At 42.5% G+C, this 23847-nt stretch overlaps 1 long non-coding RNA gene across 3 annotated transcripts in view; it reads left to right on the forward strand.

The window, feature by feature from the left end:
• LOC140480217 (uncharacterized) overlaps nt 1-22511 on the forward strand; it is a 67701-nt gene extending 45190 nt beyond the window's left edge. The window contains exons 4-7 of one of the 3 annotated variants that reach the window (XR_011961213.1): nt 1339-1484; nt 3722-3819; nt 5877-6174; nt 22464-22511. This is a non-coding gene — a long non-coding RNA (uncharacterized lncRNA). Of the gene's footprint in view, nt 1-1338; nt 1485-3721; nt 3820-5876; nt 6711-22463 lie in introns of those variants that run through there. The other 2 variants (XR_011961211.1, XR_011961212.1) reach the window with 2 other exon arrangements.
• The last annotated feature ends 1336 nt before the right edge of the window (nt 22512-23847 follow it).

The raw sequence follows: 23847 nt of genomic DNA on the forward strand, positions 1-23847 counted from the left end.
GAAGAAACAAAACCATCTGCATTGAGATAATTTCTTCTTTACTCCAAATACAATGAAAACAGGGCAGTGAGTGATTATCAACAAATTCAACTTTCCTGTTTAATTCACATGTCTCTAATGATTCCATATATTGAGAGATGAAGGGTTCACCTGCTAGTCAGCCAGCTTGGGAAGACAATGAAGTTAGACTCCAGAATGCATATTGAACTTTACTTCAACAGCTGCTTTTGAGCAGCAGAGCAGCAAGACAGAAAAATAAATTTGTGACAAGAGTGGAATTCTTCCTAATTGTTTTTTTTTATCCTTTTAAAATACAGTGCCCAGGGAAAAAGCAAACTGGGCAAAATGCCACTGATGAAAAACTCAAAGATCTACAGATCCACCACAACTGAGGATATGTCAACCATAAAACTGTGGTCTCAGTTCAACAATCTCACACCTCAGATACTCTAAGGACTCTTTAACTTTTATTTTTCCCTATCTGTACCACAAACTGTCCTATTTAAACATATTATATGTGTTTGTTTGTGTCTAACCTTGATGTTAAGTTTTGATTATCTTTTCATGAGGTTAATAGGAGGCAATAAAGGACTTCTTGCACCAAAGAAGACATTGGTAATTAATTTCTTCATTTTTTTTAGTTCAAGTAAATTTAAATTGAAGAATGACAGCTGCTTGCCAATAAGAAAATAAGTTGATGGTGCTGGTGCCGCAGTACTGTTGCTGGTTTAGTAAACCAGAGTCCCAAGCAATGTTCTGGGGGTTAGGGTTTGAATCCCACTGTGGCAAATAGTAAATTCTGAATTCAATTAAATTTGGAATTTATAGGTGACCACTAAACCAGGTGAAAGTGAGTACTGCAGATGCCAGAGGTTAGAGTCAAGAGTGTGGTGCTGGAAAAGCACAGCAGGACAGGCAGCATTCGAAGAGCAGGAAAATCGACGTTTCAGGCAAAAGCCCTTCATCAGGAATATTCCTGACCTGTGTGGGTTTCCTCAGGGTGCTCCGGTTTCCTCCCACAGTCCAAAGATGTGCAGGTTAGGTGAATTGGCCGTGCTAAGTTGCCTGTAGTGTTAGGTGAAGGGGTAAATGTAGGGGAATGGGTCTGGGTGGGTTGCTCTTCGGCGGGTCAGTGTGGACTTGTTGGGCTGAAGGGCCTGTTTCCATGCTGTAAGTAATCTAATCTAATCTAATTTCTCAGTTCTGAAGAAGTCATGTTGGATTCAAACATTAGCTCTTTGTACAGCTGCTGCCAGGCCTGCTGAGTTTCTCAAGCATTTTCTGTTTTGTTTCAGATTTCAGATTACTGTATCCATAATATTTTTCTCTTTATTCAAGTGCATTGCCAAGGAACCAATCTAAGCTCTGTAGTTTTGTCACATCAGTAGTGAATGACAGCAGACAATTAAACAACTCACTGGAGAAGGAGGATCCACAAATATTCTCATCCTCAATGATTAGGACATCCAGCATCGGTGTAAAAGGTAAGTCAGAAATGTTTGCAACAGACAGAAGTCCCTAGCATCACAAATACTAATTTTCAGTTAATTCACTTCTCACCACATGATAGGAAGAAATAATTGGAGGCATTGGATACTGTAGATTAAGGGGCCCAGCAACATTCTAGCAATAGTACTGAAGACTTGTGGTCCAGAATTTGCTGTGTCTCCAGCCAAGCTGTTCCAGTAGATCTACAACACTAGCATCCACCCAACAATTTGGAAAACTGCCCAGCTATGTCATGTACACAAAAAAAAGGTCAAATCCAGCTTGGCCAATTGTCACCCCAACAGTTCAGTCCCAATCTTCAGCAAAGTAATAGAAGGAGTCACCTACAATGTATCAAGCAGCACTTGCTTAGCTCACTGACTCCAAGTCTGAGTTCCACCACAGCCACTCAGTTCATGGTATCATTATAAGTTTCATTCAAACATGTGCAGAACAGCAGACCTTAGAGGTGACATGAGAGTGACTGCTCAAAACATCAAGGCCACATTGGACCAATTGTGGCATCAAAGAGAACTAGCAAAACCAGATTTAATGGGAATCAAGGGGAAAATTCTCTGCTGGTTGAAGTTGTGCTTAGTGCAAAGGAAAATGATTATGGTTGATAGAAGTCAGTTATCTTATCTCCAGGGACATCGCTGCAGGAGTTTCTTAGGGTAGTGTCCTAGGCCCAACCATCTGCATCAATGACTTTACATTCATCATAAATGCAGCAAAATCTGGGAAATATCGGCGTGGGCTGGTAAGTGGCAGGTAACTTGGATTTTTAAAAAAAATTAATTCATTCACTGTATAAGGGCATTGCTGGCTCAGCCAGCATTTCTGGCCCATTCCGAATCGCCCGGGGGCAGTTAAAAGCCAATCCCATTGCTGTGAATTTGAAGTCACATGTATGTCAGATCAGGTAAGGATGACTGTTTCCACCTTTAAAGGACATGAGTGAGCCATATGGGATTTTCCTGGCAATTGACAATGAATTCATTGGTCATCATTATACTACTAATTCTAGATTTAAACAAAAAATCAAATTACACCATCGGCCATGGTGGGATTTGAATCTGGGTCCCCAGAACACTACCTCGGTCTTTGGATTAATAGACCCCCAATAATACCAAAAAAGAGAAAACGCTGGAAAATCTCAGCCAGTCTGGCAGCATCTGTAAGGAGAGAAAAGAGCTGACGTTTTGAGTCTAACTGACCCTTTGTCAAAGCTAAAATAATAATAATACCAGTATGCTTTCACCTCCCCATTTTGTATCGCACAAGTGCTGATCAATAACGATCCCCAATAAGGTAAAATCATGTATTGTCACATGTATGATACACAAATCATTTGATACACATACATTAAGAGATTGTAAATGGGATTTGAGAAAGAGAACTCCACCTGCATTGTCATTATTGAATCCTTTGCTATTAACATCCTGGGGCTTACTGTTGACCAGAAATTGAACTGGACTACCGACATAAATATTGTGGCTGCATGGCCTGGTCAGATGCTGGGAATACTGCAGTAAATAACCCATCTTGTTGCTCCAAAGCTTGTCCACCATCCCAAGGCACAAGTCAGGAGTTGCCTGCATGGGCACAGCTCCAACACCAGATAAGAAGCTTGACACCACACAAGACAAAGCAGTCTGTTTGATTGGCATCCAATCCACTCAATCCAACTCACAGCAAAAGTAGTGAAAACCTTTACAAGATGCACTTCAGAAATTCACCAAGACTCCTCAGCCAGCACCTTTCAAACCCACAATGACTACCCCCTAAAGGGACAAGGGCAGTAAGTATTGAATACTAGCCCTGGCCACAAGTAATCTTGATCATGTCATTGAACATTACAAACGAATCCCGTTTTAAAGATTGTACAAATTAAGGAAGCACAACACTGCTCATCTCACAGCTTTGGCGACAAAATATACACACCATTATCCTTTATTTAACATGCATTTCTTAGATAAGTGAGAATGTGGATGTGGCAGGTGGAGTTCTCTTTTTCATATCCCATTGACAATCTCTTAATGTATGTGTATCAAATGATTTGTGTATCATACATCTGAATCAGGTCGATAGTGTTAAAGGCCCATGTGGAGCAGCCTATTACCATCCCTGTCAGAGGCCTCCATGTCCCAGTGTCTGGGGGAATGTCTTTAAATATCAATGTGTGTTCTGCAATGCTGACTGATAACAATTGTTTCTGATATTGCCTATATAGGCTTCATTGAACCAGTCTGGTGTTAGAGGTCATTTGTGGCATAGAGAATTGGATCATCGACAGGAAACGGGGCGTGGGATTGAGGGGTCCTTGCTCAGGTTAGTAATCTGTAAACAGTGTGGTTCCACAGGGATCAGTGCTGGGGCCACAAATGTTTACAATAATTATCAATGATTTGGAGAATGGAAGCAAATGTACTGTAGCTAGATTTGCAGTCAAAACAAAAATATGTGCAAAGGCAGATTGCGAGAGGGATACAAACAATTTACACAGAGTCAAAAATCGCACACCACCAGTTTATAGTCCAACAGGTTTATTTAGAAGTACTAGTTTTCGGAGTGCTGTTCCTTTGTCAGGTGAGGCAGGATCATAGGACAACATAAGACACAGAATTTATAGCACAAGATCATAGTGTCATGCAACTGATATGATATATTGTTCAATATATCATATCAGTTGCATGACACTGTGATCTTGTGCTATAAATTTCTGTGTCCTTATGATCCTGCCCCACGAGCTAAATGATAAAGAAGCAACACTCTGAAAGCGCGTATTTCCAAACACACCATTTGGACCATTACCTGATAGTGTGTGATTTTTGACTTTGTCAACCTCAGTCCAAATTGGCACATCCTCATCATGTTTACACAGAGATATTGATAGGTTACGTGAGTGGTCAAAGAATTGGCAAATGGAGAAGAATGTTGGAAAAAGTGAAGTTGTTCATTTTAGAAGGGAGAATGAAGGCATAGTGTATTAATGGAGAAAAACTGCAGAAAGCTGCAACTCCAAGGCACTTGGGATACTTGTGCATGAAACACAGAAACAGTTGCAGCAGGTAATCAAGAAGGTGAATGAACTGTTGGAGTAAATGCATAGAGAAGTCTTACTGCAACTGTACAAGTTGCTGGTGAAACCCAAACTGGAGTACAGTGAGACGTTTTGGACTGCCTTGCCAGAGAGAGCTATTGGAGTCGAGTCAATGTGTATATTTAAGGCTGAGATCGATAGATCCTTGATCAGTGGGGGGATCAAGAGTTAAGGGAAAGGGAAGGAAAATGGGCATGAGAATTGATGGCTCAGCAATGATCCTATTAACTAGTGGAATTGAATTTAAGGAGCCAAATGGCTACTGTTACTCGATCTTATCACAAAAAGATCCAGACACAGAAGCTGTGGTCATCTCTGTGCTCAGTGGCCTAAGAGAATCCATGGAAATTGATAAGGAACACATGCATCTGGGAACGCTGGAGCACTATTAACCTCCAACTTAGGTGGAAAAGCCTCCTAATGCAAAGCTCTTAGCCAAAGGTGCCCAATTGTTGCAAAGCAAGTGCAGGAAACTTACAGTCATACATCCATGATGGATTGTCCTCCAGTTAAGAGAGGAGCAGTGACACCACATTCTGCAACGATGTAAGAGTCACAACATTAGGGCACAATGCCCTGTTCTCCTGCTATACAACACTTCCTTCCACTGGGACCAATTAGGGCCATAACATCTCCTCAGCAAGAGGCTCCCATTCCTTTAAGGTCTGGGTGTTCATTGAAGAGCAACTGGACTTCTGGAGTTTGCAGTGAGGGTTTGCTACACACAGTGAGACTCTGAGAGAGTTGTGGCAAGTAACAAATGAGGATGTTCATCAGAAGGAATGTGACTTTCACCCATCTTACAGCACAGGAGTATCAGTGACCCAGGCAGGACAAGTTTGGCATCTGGTTTTAATGGAACTGAGTCACACAAAGTCATCTATCTCTAACCGTGGATGTTTTGAGACTGGAGAGGCCAACTTCCCATTTTTAATCCCTACTGCTAAAGTATCTTACAAGTTTGTTCTTTCTTCATTTTCTACTTGTTTAGGAAAACTTAGTTACAAACCAATGGGAGCCTCCATGGCATATTCTAACACCTCATTCAATCCTGACTGAGTTTTCTTCAGAGCTGGTTAGAATGTTGTGTGATACTAAGAATGTGTAGCCCCTCTAACATTATTATTGTAGGTGCAGCTAAATTGACAGTTGATCAGACAGCTGATGATGAAATCTGAATATACATTTTCAAATGTGATAACATACTTACAATGAAATTTCTCCGAAGCCACCGCTGTGCCCTCTGATGGGTTTTTTTTTCTCTTTTCTCTCCTACTACATCGAGGTGCAGTTCCGTGGTCTGCAGTTGATGTTGAGGAAGATTGTCCGAGAGTGGAGCCTGTCGGTGTTAGAATTTTGCATGGGTGACCACAGGGACATTTTTTTTCTGGAGGACTCAAACATGCTGAGGACATGCTGACCAGATGCAGACCCATCATCCATGGTTTGAACTTCTGTATGGTTGAGTATGACAGGCAGGTGAAGGCTTCAAGCACCCCTGGAGTGTCCTGAAGATAGACTTCTGGCGAATCCGTATTGGCAATGCCCTGTTTCCTGTGAAGAAGGGGGCACTTGGAATGAAGGTAGTCACCCTTATCCTCCATCACTTCACCATTTTTCCTGAGCAATAGCGGATACAGTGGTGAAATGGAGGTTTATGCTCATATCCAGCAGATGGTGAGGGAAGATATTGCATGCAATAATGAAAGTGATGGACGATGAGCCTTGGTCAGAGGCATGTACAGTGGAAGAGTTAGGGCGAGCGTGACAGGAAATTGTGGCACTTACCCTTGCGAACATGGGAGATCATTAATCTGCTTGCAGTATTGTTGCATGTTCCTTCGGAGTGAGTGGACACATCACTTACCTGGGTGGCATGTTAGGGCAAAGCTGGTGCTGTTGTCTCCTCTGGCAGGCCTCAGAAAAAAAAGAACAGTCTTCTCTCACCATCTCATCCACCAGGATGTCCAGATCCCTGCCAGCAAATTGGGGTGACACTTGAGTCATCTCCAGGGCAACTCGTCCCACATTGGAATTATAAAGCATAATTCCTGGCTTACAGCATTTGATCTTCTGTATATCTAGTATTTTAGATTACTTACAGTGTGGAAACAGGACCTTCGGCACACAAGTCCACACCAACACTCCGAAGAGCAACCCACCCAGACTCATTCCCCTCTTTACCTACCACTACAGGCAATTTAGGATGGCCAATTCACCTAACCTGCACATTTTTGGACTGTGGGAGGAAACCGGAGCACCCAGAGGAAACCCACGCAGACACGGGGAGAATGTGCAAACTCCACACAGAAAGTTGCCTGAGGCAGGAATTGAACCTGCGTCTCTGGCGCTGTGAGGCAGAAGTGCTAACCACTGTGCCACCGTGCGACCCAATGATGGTATTATCAGTGAGAACATAAGCATATATGAATTGGGAACAGAATTAGGCTATTTAACTACTCAAGCTTGCTTAACCATTCCATATGATTATGGCTGATCTATTTGTGTATTGAATTCCCTATTCCTATCAATCCTTAATAATCCTTGATTCTGCTGCCTAACAAGAGAAGCTTGATGGCTCAGTAGTTAGCACTGCGGCCTCACAGCAGTAGGAACCCTGGGTTCAATTTCAGCCTTGGGTGACAGTCTGTGTAGAGTTTGCATATTCTCCCTGTGCCTGCATGGATTTCCTTTGGGTGCTCTAGTTTCCTCCCACAATCCAAAGATATGCAGCTTAGGTGAATTAGCCATGCTAGATTGCCCATAGTGTTCAGGAATGTGTTGGTTAGGTGCATTAGTCAGAGGTAAATGTAGGGGAATGGGTCTGGGTGGGTTACTCTTTGTTAGGTCGGTGTGGACTTGTCGGGCCAAGTGGCCTGTTTCCACATTCCAGGGATTCTATGAAGAACCTATCCACTTTTGTCTTTAAAATATTCATTTCACCTTCACCATCTTCTGAGACAGAGTTACAAAGTCACACAACACTCCAAGAGAATAAAATTCTGCTCACGTCTGTTCTGAGATGGTCACCCCTAATTTTAAAATAGTGCCCCCTAGTCCTGGATTAAACCATAAGAGGAAACATCCTTTCCGTGCCCACCTTTTAAGACCATCCAGGATCTTCTACATGTTAAGCAAGTCACCCTCACTCTTCACAACTCTAGTAGAAACAAGTCCAGCCTGTGCAACCTAAGTGACAACCAAGAAACATGGAGGGTCCAGCAGTGGTGAGCACTTCCACCATGGAGCAGTGATGTGGCGTCCTGGTGCATACGTAATAAGTTGAGCAGTGTAAAATTGCATAAGAAAATGCTTTGGAGGCTCATGGGGAGAAATCCTCAATGAAACGCTCCAAAATTGACATTTAATTGGATTTTGGGACAATTCATCCCTACCAAATTACTTTAAATGTTCTAATTTCTGTGGATTGCAAAGGTCCATTGGGAGACAGGTCAGGAGTAACCTATCCACTCATTTGTATGAGAATATGTACGACGGTGTAATCTCATTCCCACTCTGTAATGTTACAATTGGGTAGCATTGTTGATTACTTCTTCTGCTGACTGCTGATAGCATTGTATCAGTATAAAGATGGTTAATTCATAATGTGGAACTTCTTAAAAATGATCCCTTCTTGTGCGTTCCCATTTTGTCTATTTTGAATCTATTGATGACCATTTGTTGTTTATTTTTGTTTATTATTTTTAACAAAATTATCACATAGATCTCAAAGGAAGACAAAATGAATTATATTGCTGAGTGTCAAGGTGAAATATTAAAAGCATGAAATATTGAGCTTATGTTTCAAAGAAATTCTGACTAATACGTAGGCACGGTGCTAAGCAGTAAGGGAATCAAACAGATTCTCTAAGGTCAACAGATACTACTCCTTGTTCTCACCAGTGGTGATTAATCCATTGATTATATTGTGCAGCAAGACAATAGAAATCAAGTCATTGCATTGGAAGCAAAACACCACTGGAACAAGCAGCACAGTGGAATAAAACCACATCAAGACAAGGCGTAGCAGGGGAAAGTTAGGGTTGCAGAGTGATAAGCTCAGAGATAAATTAATCTGCTCAGTTAAGGGCTGGTCTTGGAAGATGACAGGAAATATGTATACCCGAGTCTATAAGAAAAATACTTAATCCTGCAATTCCAAGAGCATAGAGCCATAGTCCCCAAGGACAATATAGGCATCCCTCTCAATTAAAGACAATTTGTTCTGTGTAGCTTGACGAAAGTGAGGACTGCAGATGCTGGAGATTAGAGTCAAGATTAGAGTGGTGCTGGAAATGCACAGCAGGTCAGGCAGAATCCGAGGAGCAGGAAAATCAACGTTTCGGGCAGCAGCCCTTCATCAGGAATGAGGCTGGAAGTCTCGGGAGTGGAGAGAAAAATGGGAGGGGGTGGGGCTGGGGAAAAGGTTGCTGGGAGTGCAATAGGTGGATGGAGGAAGGGGTGAAGATGATAGGTCAGAGGGGAGGGTGGAGCGGATAGGTGGGAAGGAAGATTGACAGATGTGACAGGTCATGAGGGTGGTGCTGAGCTGGAAGATTGGAACTGGGGTAAGGTGGAACGAGGGGAAGTGAGGAAACTGGTGAAATCCACGTTGATGCCCTGGGGTTAACTACTCTATAAGCATGGTGTGAGGTTAGGAGGCCTCCTAACTACCTCAATGACTATGGGGATTGAACCTGTAATGTTTGCTTTATTCTACACCCCATTCTAGACATCTGGACAACTGAACTAACCAATTCCCCACAAGTCCAAAACACAATGCAAAAATGAACATTTTGGAGAGGGGAGGTGTTATTTTCAGGAAAGGGTGAAAGCAGGGAATATTGTAGGCATTGTGTGAAGGAGACATGCCTGTTTAATAGTTCAGTTTCAGCCTGCAAATTTGATGACCATGATTTATAAGCATCGAGAGGTGTTGAAATAGTGGGCTACATATTTTGCACTGAAGTACCAATTATGAGCAAATTTTCTAGACCAGTAAAATATATCTTCCTTGCCCTCTCTTCCACTAAAGGTGTGTAGTGGGCTTTCTAAAAGGCAAAGCTGAAAATGTGTTGCTGGAAAAGCGCAGCAGGCCAGGCAGCATCCAAGGAGCAGGAGAATCGACGTTTCGGGCATAAGCCCTTCTTCAGGGATGAGGAAAGTGTGACCAGCAGGTTAGGATAAAAGGTAGGGAGGAGAGGTCAGGATCCACCCCCACCCCACTCCGGCCTATCACCCTCACCTTGACATCCTTCCACCTATCGCATTCCCAACGCCTCTCCCCCAAGTCCCTCCTCCCTACCTTTTATCCTAACCTGCTGGACACACTTTCCTCATTCCTGAAGAAGGGCTTATGCCCGAAACGTCGATTCTCCTGCTCCTTGGAAGCTGCCTGACCTGCTGCGCTTTTCCAGCAACACATTTTCAGCTCTGATCTCCAGCATCTGCAGTCCTCACTTTCTCCTTTCTAAAAGGCAACGGCATGTATCAAAAAAGGAAAATACTGAGGGCAATGGAAATCTGAAACAAATACAGAAAATACTGGAAATACTGCACAGATCTGCCAACTTACATAGATACAGAAACAAAGAGCTGAATATTACTGGAAAGGGGGTGGATTGGGAGACTACTCACATTCCTCCCCCCCCAACCCCTGGAAGGGAAGTCAACTGGAAATCGACTGTCCATCAAAGGATGTCCTGTCTCAGTAGCTAGACCTACTGTATTTTGGCATGGGCAACTTGTTAAAAGCTCAATTAGTACTTAATTATGCAATTACATATGGCAGGTGAGATGCTAAATGCAGCCAGTGGCACGAGTGAGTAGGTGGTACATTTGACAGCTGACCTGTAATACATGCCAGGTAAAAGTGAGGACTGCAGATGGTAGAAATCAGAGTCTAGATTAGAGCGGTGCTGGAAAAGCACAGCAGGCCAGGCAGCATCCAAGGAGTAGGAAAATCGACATTCCAGGCATAGGTCCTTTATGAGGACTGAAGGCAGGGAGCCTCTGGGGTGCAGAGAGAAATGGGAGGGGGGTGGGGGTGGGGAGAAGGTAGCAAAGAGTACAATAGGTGGATGGGGGTGGGGATGAAGGTGATACGTCCACATGCCCACTACCCAAAACACAATCAGTGGGGGCACAGAATATCCAGCCCACAATGATGTTGTGAGTTGCAACATGAAACTGGGTGGAATATTAATTTAATGCATGGCCTATCACTTGGTATGTTAGTGGAAGAAAGGGTGTTTAATTCGGCAGGATGGTAGCATTACTGAGATTTGCTACCTTCCACCAGAATTGAGGGGTTGGAAGGCCTGTATTTGGAGTGCCCACCTGCCATCCACTAGGGTCTTTAATGACCACTTAAAGGCATCGGCCCATAATTCTGGCATGAACCTAGGAAGGTTGATGGGTGCTAAGAGTCTGCCTGCCTGACCTGCTAAGTATTTTCAACACTTTATGCGTGCAATGGTTGGTTGAAGGGTCGAGGGTAAGGGCTCACAGGCTGACTATATTCAAATAACTTGACTATTAATGCCAGTGGAAAATGACTCCTATATTTAATGTATAAACTCACCTCTACCAGCAGTCCATTATTTTGCAATGAACATGATAATTATATGTTCGTAATAGATTGATCAATATTAATCATATATATTAAAGCAATTAAGAATTAAAATTATTAACTATTAAATAAGATTAGTATTCTGACAACTGAGAAAAGTGCTTTGAATTTGATTTTGTGCAAGATATTTTTCTATTTTAGTTGTACTTAAACTATTGGAAGTGCAGAAGACACAAGAATAATATTTTAATTCATTCTTTTCCTGAAGTTTCAAATGTGGTATTTAAATTGATTCTCATTTTCATTTGTCACTAGAGTAGATTATTTTATGCCCATCAATGAAAGCGCGTATCGTAAACAAATGGCTCAGTTTAAGATAAAGGCATACACTGTTAATCAGTACAGCCGATTGTGGCTTCATTAAAATGAAGCTATATTGATGTGCGAACCAATAATTAGTTGTGATTGCATAGAGATTAAGGCACTCCATTGCTTTAGGTTGATTGATTTGACTCTAACATTTTGAACTTGTTCAGCTGATGGTTGTGATCGGTTTTGTCAGTTCTTAGCCAGCATGTTGGTAAGACTTTATTACAATAGAAATAGTTCCATCTCACTCCATTCACACTCTGTTAACCATAATAACCTCTCACAAATGGATAAAATATTAGCTTGTTAATCTACTGCCCACCCCAAAAAAAAAGTCTTTTTATGTTTTGATTGTGGCGCAGTTACATTTTATTATATTCATGAAACTTTCCATGGAAATATAATACTTCTCAAAAGTGGCAAAAGGAGTCTGACATTCAATTATTTTAATTATAAGTTTCCCAAGCAAATCAGTAAACTTTATTAAATTGGTAGTCAAATTCAAGCAGGTTACTGAATCTCATTATAGTGGACACAACTTTGAGATGATAGAGTGAAAGGCAGACTGTTTTTATACAGCATTTTCATGACCACAGGGCATGCCAAAATGCTTGAGTCAAAAAAGTGCCTTTGAACTGTTGTCACTGCTGTAAGATAGAAAATTAATCACAATTAAGTTTTGTTTGGTCAATGCAGTCGTGTCGTTGCAACATCTACTCCAAATGGGAGACCCAAGATTGACCCAAAGTTGAGGGTTGACTTATTTATAATTGTTATGGTCAGCAAGACTCTACCACCAGCCCTGATTCTTTGCAATCTATTTTGCTTCAGCCCAGGTGGTTATAAGTTGCTAAAAAGTCCTCCTAAAATATACTTCACCAGGTCTTCTTTGGCTTGCTCCATCTTCTTTTCTCATCTAGTAACATCCAGAGCGGAAATACATGTGCTGCCAGTCTCCCTGTTCCAATGTTTGGCAATTAAAATAATTGAATCCCTACAGTGTGGAAACAGGCCATACAGCTCATTGAGTCCACACTAACCCTCCAAAAAGCATCTCACCCAGACCAATCCCCCTATTCTTGTATTTCCCATAACTAATTAACCTAGCCTACACATCCTACACTATGGGTAATTTAGCATGGCCAATCCACCTAACCTGCACATCTTTGGACTGTGGGAGCAAACCAGAGTACCTCCAGGGAAATGCACGGGGACATGGGGAGAATGTGCAAAGTCCACACAAACAGTTGCCCAAGGCTAGAATCGAACCTGGGTCCCTGGCACGATGAGGCAATAGTACTAACTGTTAAGCCACCATGCTGCCCAACTAGATCCGCGTGGTTCTTTTTTCATCCAGATGTTCTCTCACTAAATGATGCCCAAGATCTCAAGTAGGCAACGTTGATGGAAGACATCCAATTTACATGACATATTTATTGTTCTCTTGCTTCTCCATCGACATGGATTGACATTGGTACTGCACTGAACATAGAGTCGTGGAGTACTAGCAATGTACAGCACGGAAACAGACCCTTCGACCCAACCCATTTATGCTGACCAGATATCCCAACCCAATCTAGTCCTGCCTGCCAGCACCCGGCCCATATCCCTTCCTATTCAGATACCCATCCAAAAGCCTTTACACCTGAATTTATTTTTCTCTTGTTTGCTGTGGAGGTCCATCACTGAATAGTCACAAGAGGCTGCCTTTGCACGTTTTAACCAAAGACTATAAATGTTTGTCAAAATCATTAACTATATTACAGGAAAGAAAAAAAAATGAAAGGGGATCTCATTGAAAATATCAGAAATTAAGATTCATCCCTTTAATCCCAGTAACAAACTCTCAAAAAACATCAGACCTTCGCATATCACTCAACCTACGTCTGAAAATCAGATAAGTTGGGGAATTTTGTGTACCCTACATTAAAATCTTTAACTTTTGTGACAATTCCAGAATAGCAGAGCTTGATATAGTGTACTACCCCAATGTGTCATGACAGTGAAATGAAAAATGTGGCTAATTAAGAATCTTATTGTAAAAGAGTCTTTTGTGATGGGTGATCATGATATGGTAAAGTTTTACATTGTGTTTCGAAGTGAGGAAGTCTACTTCACCAGACAAAGCTCCAAAAGCTTGTGATTTCAAATAAAACTATTGGACAATAACCTGGTGTTCTATGCCTTCTGACCTCATCACAAAAGATAGTAAATTTATCAAAATAAGGAACAGGCAATGGCCTAGTGGTATTATCGCTAGATGTTTTAATCCAGAAACTCAGGTAATGTTCTGGGGATACTAGGTTCAAATCCCACCCTGGCAGATGGTGCGATTTAAATTCTGGAACTCCCTTCCGAACAGCATGTGGACTGCAATGGCTCAGGATGGCAACTCACCACCTTCCCAAGGACAATTAGGGATGGGCATTAGAATACTGGCCCAACCAATGATGCCCACATCAATGAGTGAATTTGTAAAAAACAAAACAACCTCCAAGATGCTTTGAAGGCTCCTAACATGCAAACATGAGCTGCAAGCATGCAAATCCACCAGGAAATGTACAAATGGCATTCAGAATCACGAATTGTTATGGAGCAGAAGGAAGCCATTCAGCCCATTGTGCCTGCACCAGCTCTTCAAATGATCATCACCAAGTGCCAATCTCCTGTTTTTGCTCCACATTATTTCTATCCAAATAATCAACTAATTCTCTGTTGAATGCCTCAACCGAACCCGACTCCAACCATTTCCAGGCAATTCCAGACCCCAATGACTTGCTATATGAAGAAAAATGATTTTTCTCATGTCACCCTGGCTTCTTTTTGCACGCTACTAAATCCAAGCCCCCTCATTCCTGGTCCTTTTAGCACCAGGAACAGCTTCTCTCTATGTGGCCCTCCCGATGTGGCCCTCACGTGATTTGGCAAAGCTCTATTAAATCTCCCATCAGCCGTCTTCTCTCTAAGGTGAACAGCCCTAACCTCATCAATCTATCTTTATCATGAAAGATTCTCATTCCTGGAACCATTCTTGTAATTGCTTTTGTACTCTCTCCAATGAAGCCATATTTTTCCTATCACGTGACATGCACAATTGTGCACAGTACTCCAGCTGAGGTCCAATAAAAGTCTTTCATAAGTTTAACATCACCTTCTTGCTCTTGTACTCTATATCGCTATTAATAGAGCCAAAGATACTGGCCTGTCCCCTTGTCCTACCACCTTCAATGACCTGTGCACATACCCACCAAGGTCCTTCTGCTCCTGCACCCCCTTTAGAAATGTATCCCACATTTACCCTATTGTAAAGGTATGTTGTCTTTGAAACAAATGGTTGTCAGTAGAAAGCCAAGAAGTCAGATCAGATTATTTCATCAATCAGTGTGTGTTGCTGATTTGATGAAATGGCACATTCTGACACACATTGTATCTTACCCTCACATGGCTGAATACAACATTAAACTTGATTGTTAAGAGGTACTGTAGTACACTGGGTATGTTACAATCATAATAATCCAGAAGTCTGAACTAATGACCTACAGTCATGAGTTCAAAATCCACCACAGCAGCTGGAGAGTTGAAAATCAGCTAATTAAATCAATCAGGATTTTTTTCTTTTAAAAATCAACTACTAATGGTAACAGCGACCATGAAGCTACTGAATCGTTGTCAGTTTATGTCTCTTTCATTATTGTCCTGATGAAATGTGCTGTCCTTACCATTTCCGTGTGAGGATTGTAGAGGTTCTGCCAGAGAATCTGTGAAGACTGATCTTGCTGCCCTTCTCAAGATAACAGCTTACATTCAACTTCCCATTGCCACTGAGGCTGTGTCCTTGCCCCACTGAAATTCAATAGCCTTTCTCCCGGTCAAATTACAACCACTGATGTTGCCATATGTACAGATGCTAGACCATACAAAAATTACAGAAAGGCAGTAGGGAAGTTAGCGTGTATACGTACTTGACTTTTGTGAACAATACTGCAGCCCCAAGTGCCTTGAGAATGTTGGAGATTTTCGCCTTACTGACTTCTCTCTGTCACGAGAAAATGAAATGTGTTCAGCTCTCTTGAGATGCAGAGGCTCTAGCAACTCATTTCTGCATCATTAGGTGGTAAATTGAGAGATGCTGTGCTTATTTCTTGCTCCAACATGGAAGAAATCAAAGGCATAAAAATTAATGGCCATGGGTGATCATCACAAGCACTGGCAGTGCCATTCTTGTCCTACTCTAAAGCTGTGGTTAGGGGCAATTTAATTTTGTTTGTTCAAGGAAATGCTAGCATCACTGGCTAGACAGGCATAGGGCTTATCCCTAACTCCTCAGACAAGATGGTGGTGAGATGCCATCTTGGGATGTAATGATGTGCCGTCAGGAGGAGAGTTCTAGATTTTGATGCAGTAACAATGAAGGAATAGCAACGTAATTCCAAATGTGGATGTTGTGTGGCTCAGAGGGGAACCTTAAGATGATCCCATGTAAGTGATTGATTGATTGATTTGGTTAATTGTCATGTGTACCTAAGTACAGTGAAAGACGTTGTTTGCGAGCAATAGAGGCAGATCATAGTAAGCAAGAAAAAAAACTTGGACAGAGTAAGCCGTACATGTTATACTGCACAGGACGAGCACTGGGCAAGATCAACGTTAAAAAGATCAGTATTATTTGAAGTTAGAGAGTCCATCCGTCCACCTAATAATGGCAGGGAAGAAGCTGTCAGTGCATTGTTCAAACTTCTATATCTTCTGAGTGACGGAAGAAGTTGTAGGAAAGCTTACTGGGTTACGAAGGGTCTTTGATGATTTTGGCATCCTTTCCACAGCCAGGAGAAGTGTAAATGAAGTCCATGGTGGGGAGATTGGCATCTCTCTTGGTCTAGGTTATGCACACAACTTTCTGCAGTTTCTAGCAGTCCCGGCAGAGCAGTTGCCATACCAGGCTGTTATACACCCAAACAGTCTGCTTTCTCTGGTGCACCTGTAAAGATTGGTGAGGATCCTGATGGACATGCCAAATTTCCTGAGCTACTTGAGGAAGAAGAAGCATCGTGCTTTCCTGACCATCACATCTCCGTGGGAAGTCCAGGACAGGTCGTCTGTATTTGTTATTCCTAGGAACTTGACGCTTTCAACACACTCAACCTCCGTTTCGTTGTTGTTGATGAGGGTGTGTTCTCCTTTCTGTCTGAAATCAATGATCAGTTCTTTAGTTTTGCTGACATTGAGAGAGAAGTTGTTATCATTGCATGATGACACCATCTCCTTTCTGTATTCTGACTCATTGTTCTTTGATATCTATCCGACCACAATGGTGTCGTCACCAAACTTGTAGATGGCTACATAGTTGCGGGTGTACAGGGAGTACATCCTCGGGGGAATCCAGTGCTTTGGATTATCATGGAGGGGGTGCAGTTGTCTACCTTCACTGATTGTGGTCTGTGGGTCAGGAAGCTGAGGATCCAGTTGCAGAGGTTAGAACCGAGACCTAGGTCTTGGAGTTTTGAGATCAGACTGGAGGGGATAGTGGTGTTGAAGACAGAGCTGTAGTCGATGAGCAGGAGTCTGATATAAGTATCCTTGTTAACCAGATGTTCCAGGGGTGAGTGTAGGGCTAGGGAAATGGCATCGGCTGTTGGGTCGGTCGGCAAAATGTATGGTTTCAAGACAGACTGAGAGATTAGAGTTGATGTGGTCCATGACCAGCATGTCGAAACACTTCACTGTTGTGGAGGGAAAGGTTTGGAGGGATATGGGCCAGGTGCTGGTAGGTGGGACTAGATTGGGTTGGGATATCTGGTTGGCATGGAGGGGTTGGAGCGAAGGGTCTGTTTCCATTCTGTACATCTCTATGACTCTATGACTCTATGATTTAAGTCTTCAAGAGAGGGTAGATAAAGATAAACTATTTCCACATATTGGAGATTCGAGAACGAGGGGCATAGTTTGAGAACTGGGGCCAGACTGTTCAGGAAAGATGTTAGGAAGCACTCCTACATGCAAAGGTGGTATTGTTTTGGAACTCTCTGCCACAAGTGGCAGTGGATGTTGGATCAGCTATGAGTTTTAAATCTAAGAGAGATTGTTTTTTGTAAAGAAAAGGTAAAGGAGTTAGGCTATAGATCAATCATGATCTCACTAAATGGTGGAATGGGCTTGAAGGCTGAATGGCCTACACCTGTTCCGATAATTCTACAAGAGTTTTGTGGCCATTTTATTTTCCTTTGAATACTTTTCAAGATGATGCGGTGCAATAGGGAGTGGCTTCCAGTCTCAGGCTGAACATTTCAGTGAGTTCTCAGACATCCACATCCTCTACCTAAAAGCACATTCCACAGGCTTCACAATTCCTTAAATTCCAACCCAACCCACCTACATCTGTGTACCCTTCCCATCCAGTCCCTAGCATATGAGGTGACTATGCCTGGTGTGATCAGACATTGGCCAAAGCCATTCCTTTGATGCCAGGGTATTCCTGACCGTGGATGGTACCCAGGCGAAATTGAGGACTGCAGATGCTGGAGATCAGAGTCAAGATTAGAGTGGTGCTGGAAAAGCACAGCAGGTCAGGCAGCATTTGAGGAGCAGGAAAATAGACATTTCAGGCAGGAACCCTTCATCGGGAATGAGGCTGAGAGACTCCGGGGTGGAGTGGCACCCTGGAGACTCCCAGCCCTATTCCTGATGAAAGGCTCCTGTCTGAAACTTTGATTTTTCTGCTCCTCGGTTGCTGCCTGAACTGCTGTGCTTTTCCAGCACCACTCTAATCTTAACCGTGGGCGATACCCCTCTTGTATGATAACTTTCCCAGCCATGCCCTACTGTCTCACTCTTTGCAGATCATGATTGTATTGCGCACTTACCCAGAGCCTGAAGGTCCCACTGCAAATGCCGAGCCTCAGTCCCATAACAATGGCTGCTCTTGATTGACATGATGGCAGAGTCCCAGACAAGTTGTGCCCACACACCTGACCAGTTCCGCTGCATCTCTCCAGCTGTATGGGCTATACTCTCTGGACCGAATGCTATGCAGCCACAGGACCCAAGCACTCAACTACAGATGAACAGATTTCCTGGGTAATAAAATCCTGACAAGATACCTCACCTGTCAGGAGTATGACGGAGTGCTGTCCACTTGTCCGGATGGATACAACTCCAATAACTCTCTAGAAGCTTGCTACCATCCAGACAAAGTTGCCCACTTGATTGACCTTTAGCGTGCACTCCATTCATCATCAAGGCATAACATAACAGTGTGTACCATTCACAAGATGCAGTGCAACAACTCATTCAAGCGCCATTGAAAGCAGCAACTAAAATCCGTAACCTTTGTTACTCAGGAGGGCAAGGGCAGCAGGAGACAAAATTAAGCAGATTAAGATAGCGGACAAAGACACACCCTTCCCTGATGCACTCCATGTTTTCTATCCTTGGTTTGAACAGAATGCCAGCGGCATGGTGTCACCTGCCCCAACATCTCCGGATTCATCTGTTCCCTCCATCACTACTGCAGACATGAGATCGGTCTTCCTGGGAATTCACCCAAGGACAGCGACAGGCCTGGACAGAGTGTCTGTTTGTGCACTGAGATTCTGTGGGAACCATCCAGCTGAGGTATTCACTGACATCTTCAACCTTTCCCTCCTCCAAGCCAAAGTCCACAACTGCTTCAAGAAGACCACCGTCATCTCCATACCAAGGAGAGTACATGCATCGTGCCTCAATGACTACTGCCCAGTAGCTCCGACCTCCATAGAGTCATAGAGATGTAGAGCATAGAATCAGACCCTTCAGTCCAACCCGTCCATGCCGACCAGATATCTCAACCCAATCTATTCCCACCTACCAGCACCCAGCCCATATCCCTCCAAACCCTTCCTATTCATATACCCATCCAAATTCCTCTTAAATGTTGCAATTGTACCAGCCTCCACCACTTCCTCTGGCAGCTCATTCCATACCCATACCACCCTAAACCTATGCCCTCTAGTTCAGGACTCCCTGACCCCAGGGAAAAGATTTTGCCTATTTACTCTATCCATGCCCCTCATAATATTGTAAACTTCTATAAGGTCACCCCTCAGCCTCTGACGCTCCAGGGGAAACAGCCCTAGCCTGTTCAGCTTCTCCCTATAGCTCAAATCCTCCAACCCTGGCAACATCCTTGTAAATCTTTTCTGAACCCTTTCAAGTTTCACAACATCCTTCCGATAGGAAGGACACCAGAATTGCACACAATATTCCAACAGTGGCCTAACCAATGTCCTGTACAGCCGCAACATGACCTCCCAACTCCTGTACTCAATACTCTGGCAAATAAAGGAAAGCATACCAAGTGCCTTCTTCACTATTGTATCTACCTGCGACTCCACTTTCAAGGAGCTATGAACCTGCACTCCAATGTTTCTTTGTTCAGCAACACTCCCTAGGACCTTACCATTAAATGTATAAGTCCTGCTAAAATTTGCTTTCCCAAAATGCAGCACCTCGCATTTATCTCCATCTGCCACTTCTCAGCCCATTGGCCCATCTGGTCCAGATCCTGTTGTAATCTGAGGTAACCCTCTTCGCTGTCCACTACATCTCCAATTTTGGTGTCATCTGCAAACTTACTAACTGTACCTGTTATGTTCGCATCCAAATCATTTATGAAAATGACAAAAAGAAGAGGACCCAGCACTGATCCTTGTGGCATTCCACTGGTCACAGGCCTCCAGTCTGAAAAACAACCCTCCACCACCACCATCTGTCATCTACCTTTGAGCCAGTTTTGTATTCAAATGGCTAGTTTTCCCTGTATTCCATGAGATCTAACCTTGCTAATCAGATTACTCCTTAATCACTCCAGTTCTGGGCAATGAAAGTCATGATGTCTCAGATGCTTGTCTGCCTCTACTCGTCTTCTTTGTACATTTACATGATGTACCTGATCGCCAATACCAGAGTCCTCTCCTGCTGAGCAACTGCTTGGTCTTTGGCAATCCTCCCAGGGTCCCTGGCCTGGATGTTTCTTCTTGAGCCAGCTGTGGAGCTGTTGCAGTGATGTGGTCACCAGATTGTGGTCCTACACTCTCCATGATGAACATTCCCATTGAGCTGGCAATATCTGAGCAAGTGGTGGTACAGGGGGTAGTGTTGGCCAATGCTTCCTCTGAGGTGTCAGTAATCTCTATTTAAGAGATCCAGAGTGGTGTTTCTGGGAAAGCTGGTCATTTCTCCACAGGAGGAAGGTTGTAGGGAGGCTGACTGTACCAACAAAGCATAAGAGAGAAACACGCCAACGGTTCGAAGTGCTCTGCACTGAGTGAGACTGACAATGCAGTTCTTTGGAGAGTGGCAGAGGTATGCGGAGTTGTACTTCGATGTTGAGCAGCGCCATGAACCTTCCTGGGAATTGTGCATGGTGAAATGGGCAGAGCTTCAATGTGAGAGACATTATTATGGGGCAAGGTAAGTAGTTAGTGCAGAGAGTTTGATAAGAAATAACAAGATCTGTTCAGTCTAACAGAGACAAACCCTCTTAAAAAAACCCGACTGAACTCGGACTTAACCAAGAAAAGGTGAGATTCGGTCCACTGTTCTTGGCTGAGACTAGTGGAGAAGTATTGTTCCATAACCAGTGTGGACAGTATATCCTATAAAAGACAGTCCTTCTCGCTAACTCTGCCTTCCTCTTCCGGCATCTTTGTCTTGCACCTGTTCATTGTTCCTGTCAAGATATATTGCATCAATACTTAAGAGCAATTATATTGTGCAGAGCTCTTAAAATCAGCATGTGTCACAGAACTTCCACAGACTTTTCCCTTAGGCAACTTTGAGCAACTCATGATACCACCACTTACAAACGCACAGCAAGAGACAACAGAAATCAATCAGCAACCAACCTGAAAGTATTTTATTGTTCCTTACGTAGTGCTGGCAATGGTGCGAGGGCAGAGCTACAGGAGCTGGGTAAAGGGAGTCCTTCCTGCTGCAGAATGTGAGTCCAGTTGTGAGATGTTAGGACAGGGTCTGAGCTGAAATGACACATGTTGATTGACATCTCCGGCTGCTAACACAGCATTTTTCGATTTGAGCGATCACGCGATTGATAATGGTCACACCAAAATGAAGTGCAAACTGTCCAGCAGCAGAAATGCATTTAAAAAACAGGTGTAAATGACAAAAAGTAGAGGGCCCAGCACCAATCCTATGGCACTCCACTGGTCACAGGCCTCCAGTCTGAAAAACAACCCTCCACCACCCTCCATCTTCTACCTTTGAGCCAGTCCTGTATCCAAATGGCTAGTTCTCCAAGTTGATATCTCTTGTCCCTAGCACCATTCTTGTAGATTTCACAGCTTTTTGTCGGCATGGTTTTCCAGGGTTTCAAAATGTAGTCACTGCTGTAACCGAAGTAAACGCAGCAGTCATCTCTTGGAGATCACAACCATAATAAAGTAAATTTCAACATAATGGTTTTTAGTGACGTTGGCAAAAGGTAAACGTTTGCTTTGACAACTTCCAGCTCTTTTTTGAATTATGCAATGATTTTTTTATTTTACATGAAATGACAGATGGGAATTTCCAATTAATATCTTGCCGAAAAGCCGAACCACTAGCAGTGCTGCATTCCTTCAGTATCACACAAATATATGTTGAGATCAAATGTCAAACAGTCTGGAGTTGAGCTTGAATACCTGACTTTCTGACTCAGATGCAAGACTGCTATCACTGTGGCAATGTTGACACAAATAAACATATTTCATTAAGGTAAATTAATAATAGGTTTTAAGAATGTGCATATTAAGAACCATATTTATGATTGAGTACATTCATGTCATACTTAGACCAGGCATTTAAAATTGTTTTGAGAAACAGCTTGATGGTTTCAATATTTTGTTATTGTTTAAAAACTATTAGACTATTTCAACCTACTTTCCATGCATATTGCAGGTTACCAAGGCCCAGCCTCAGAAAAGCCCTTTGAGACCAAAAACTGCACATTATAAATGGAAAACTTCAAGTGGTGTTCTGTTGCAATATGTTCAACTTATTACGTGGTGCTGGAATGTTTATCTCTTTTTCTTTCAAGTTCATTTCTATCGTGGTTTCACCAGACTGGATTTATTCAAAGTCTGAAATTTCCAATTTCCTAAGACGACTGAGAATAAAAATAACAGCTTCCATGCATTACTTGGCTGCTGTTTCACTCTCGCTGGCAGTTACTGAAGATGTCGCAATAGTCAGGATTTTGTGTAGAAAAGGGATTTTGAATATTGATTTTTTGAAGGTTCATTAGCTATATGCTGACATCATAGATTGATGTCTCTTTAAACTGGGTCTCAGACTTAACTATCAGGGGAATCAGAACTATTGACTTTGGATGTTTGTGCCGCGCATTCACTGGAGGATTTTTTTGCTGCTTTTAATGGGATCCATCAATTCAGCTCTGCTTTAATTATTATTGTTATACTACTCACTGGAGAAAAGATCTTCTGATGTCAAATTCTGGCCTTGTGTTAGCACAGGTTTCCCAGTCATTATATTATAAAATAATTTAAAAGAAAACATGAGTTAGTGACCTATCAAGACTTCCGGTTCACCTTGGAGAAGGACAAATGGTCTCAAAGATTCCGGAGCAGTATCTGTTAATACAAAAAGGCAGGAACATTAAATGATCTCTGTAGATGATGAAAAGGCATGCAAATGTTAAGAACATTGATCACTGCACGTCTGTGCTCAACCTTCTGCCCTCTGTTATATCAATACATTGAAAACATAATTTGTATCAGCAGTTGTTTCTTTAATTAAGATCTCTCAAAAATCTTTTTCATTGATTTATGCCATTAACTTATTGATTGGTCCCATTGTGCTGAGCATGTAGTTTCCAGTGAGATGAAATAGCTCAGAGCAAGATACACATGCTGTTACTTCCACTCTTGGCCAACTTCTTTGTCTAAAGAGAGTGTCTGAAGAGGAAGCATCTCATGTTGACCTGTGTGAAAGTCTTCGATGGTGTTGTGAATGAACTGATTAAAAAAAACTGGCTGATTCATAAATGAGGATGAAGAGACACTTACAGTTACAAATGAAAATAAAGGAAGGCTAATGGGGAATATTATCCTTGTGCAGCTTTGCAAATGATCGAATTATAGCATTCATTTGGTTATTACTTAACAAAACAAAAATAATAGATAATTAATCAGTATGCTGTATTACAGGTGGTGATGTGCCTAAAGCTATGCAAGTTTTTTTTTATCCAATTGAAACAGGGCAGACTGATCGACCTGTAGTTTTTAGAATGGTGGACAGAGGATCTTAATTGGGAAGGAGGTAA

Source organism: Chiloscyllium punctatum, chromosome 8 (assembly GCF_047496795.1).
Source record: "Chiloscyllium punctatum isolate Juve2018m chromosome 8, sChiPun1.3, whole genome shotgun sequence".
Classification (NCBI taxonomy): domain Eukaryota; kingdom Metazoa; phylum Chordata; class Chondrichthyes; order Orectolobiformes; family Hemiscylliidae; genus Chiloscyllium; species Chiloscyllium punctatum.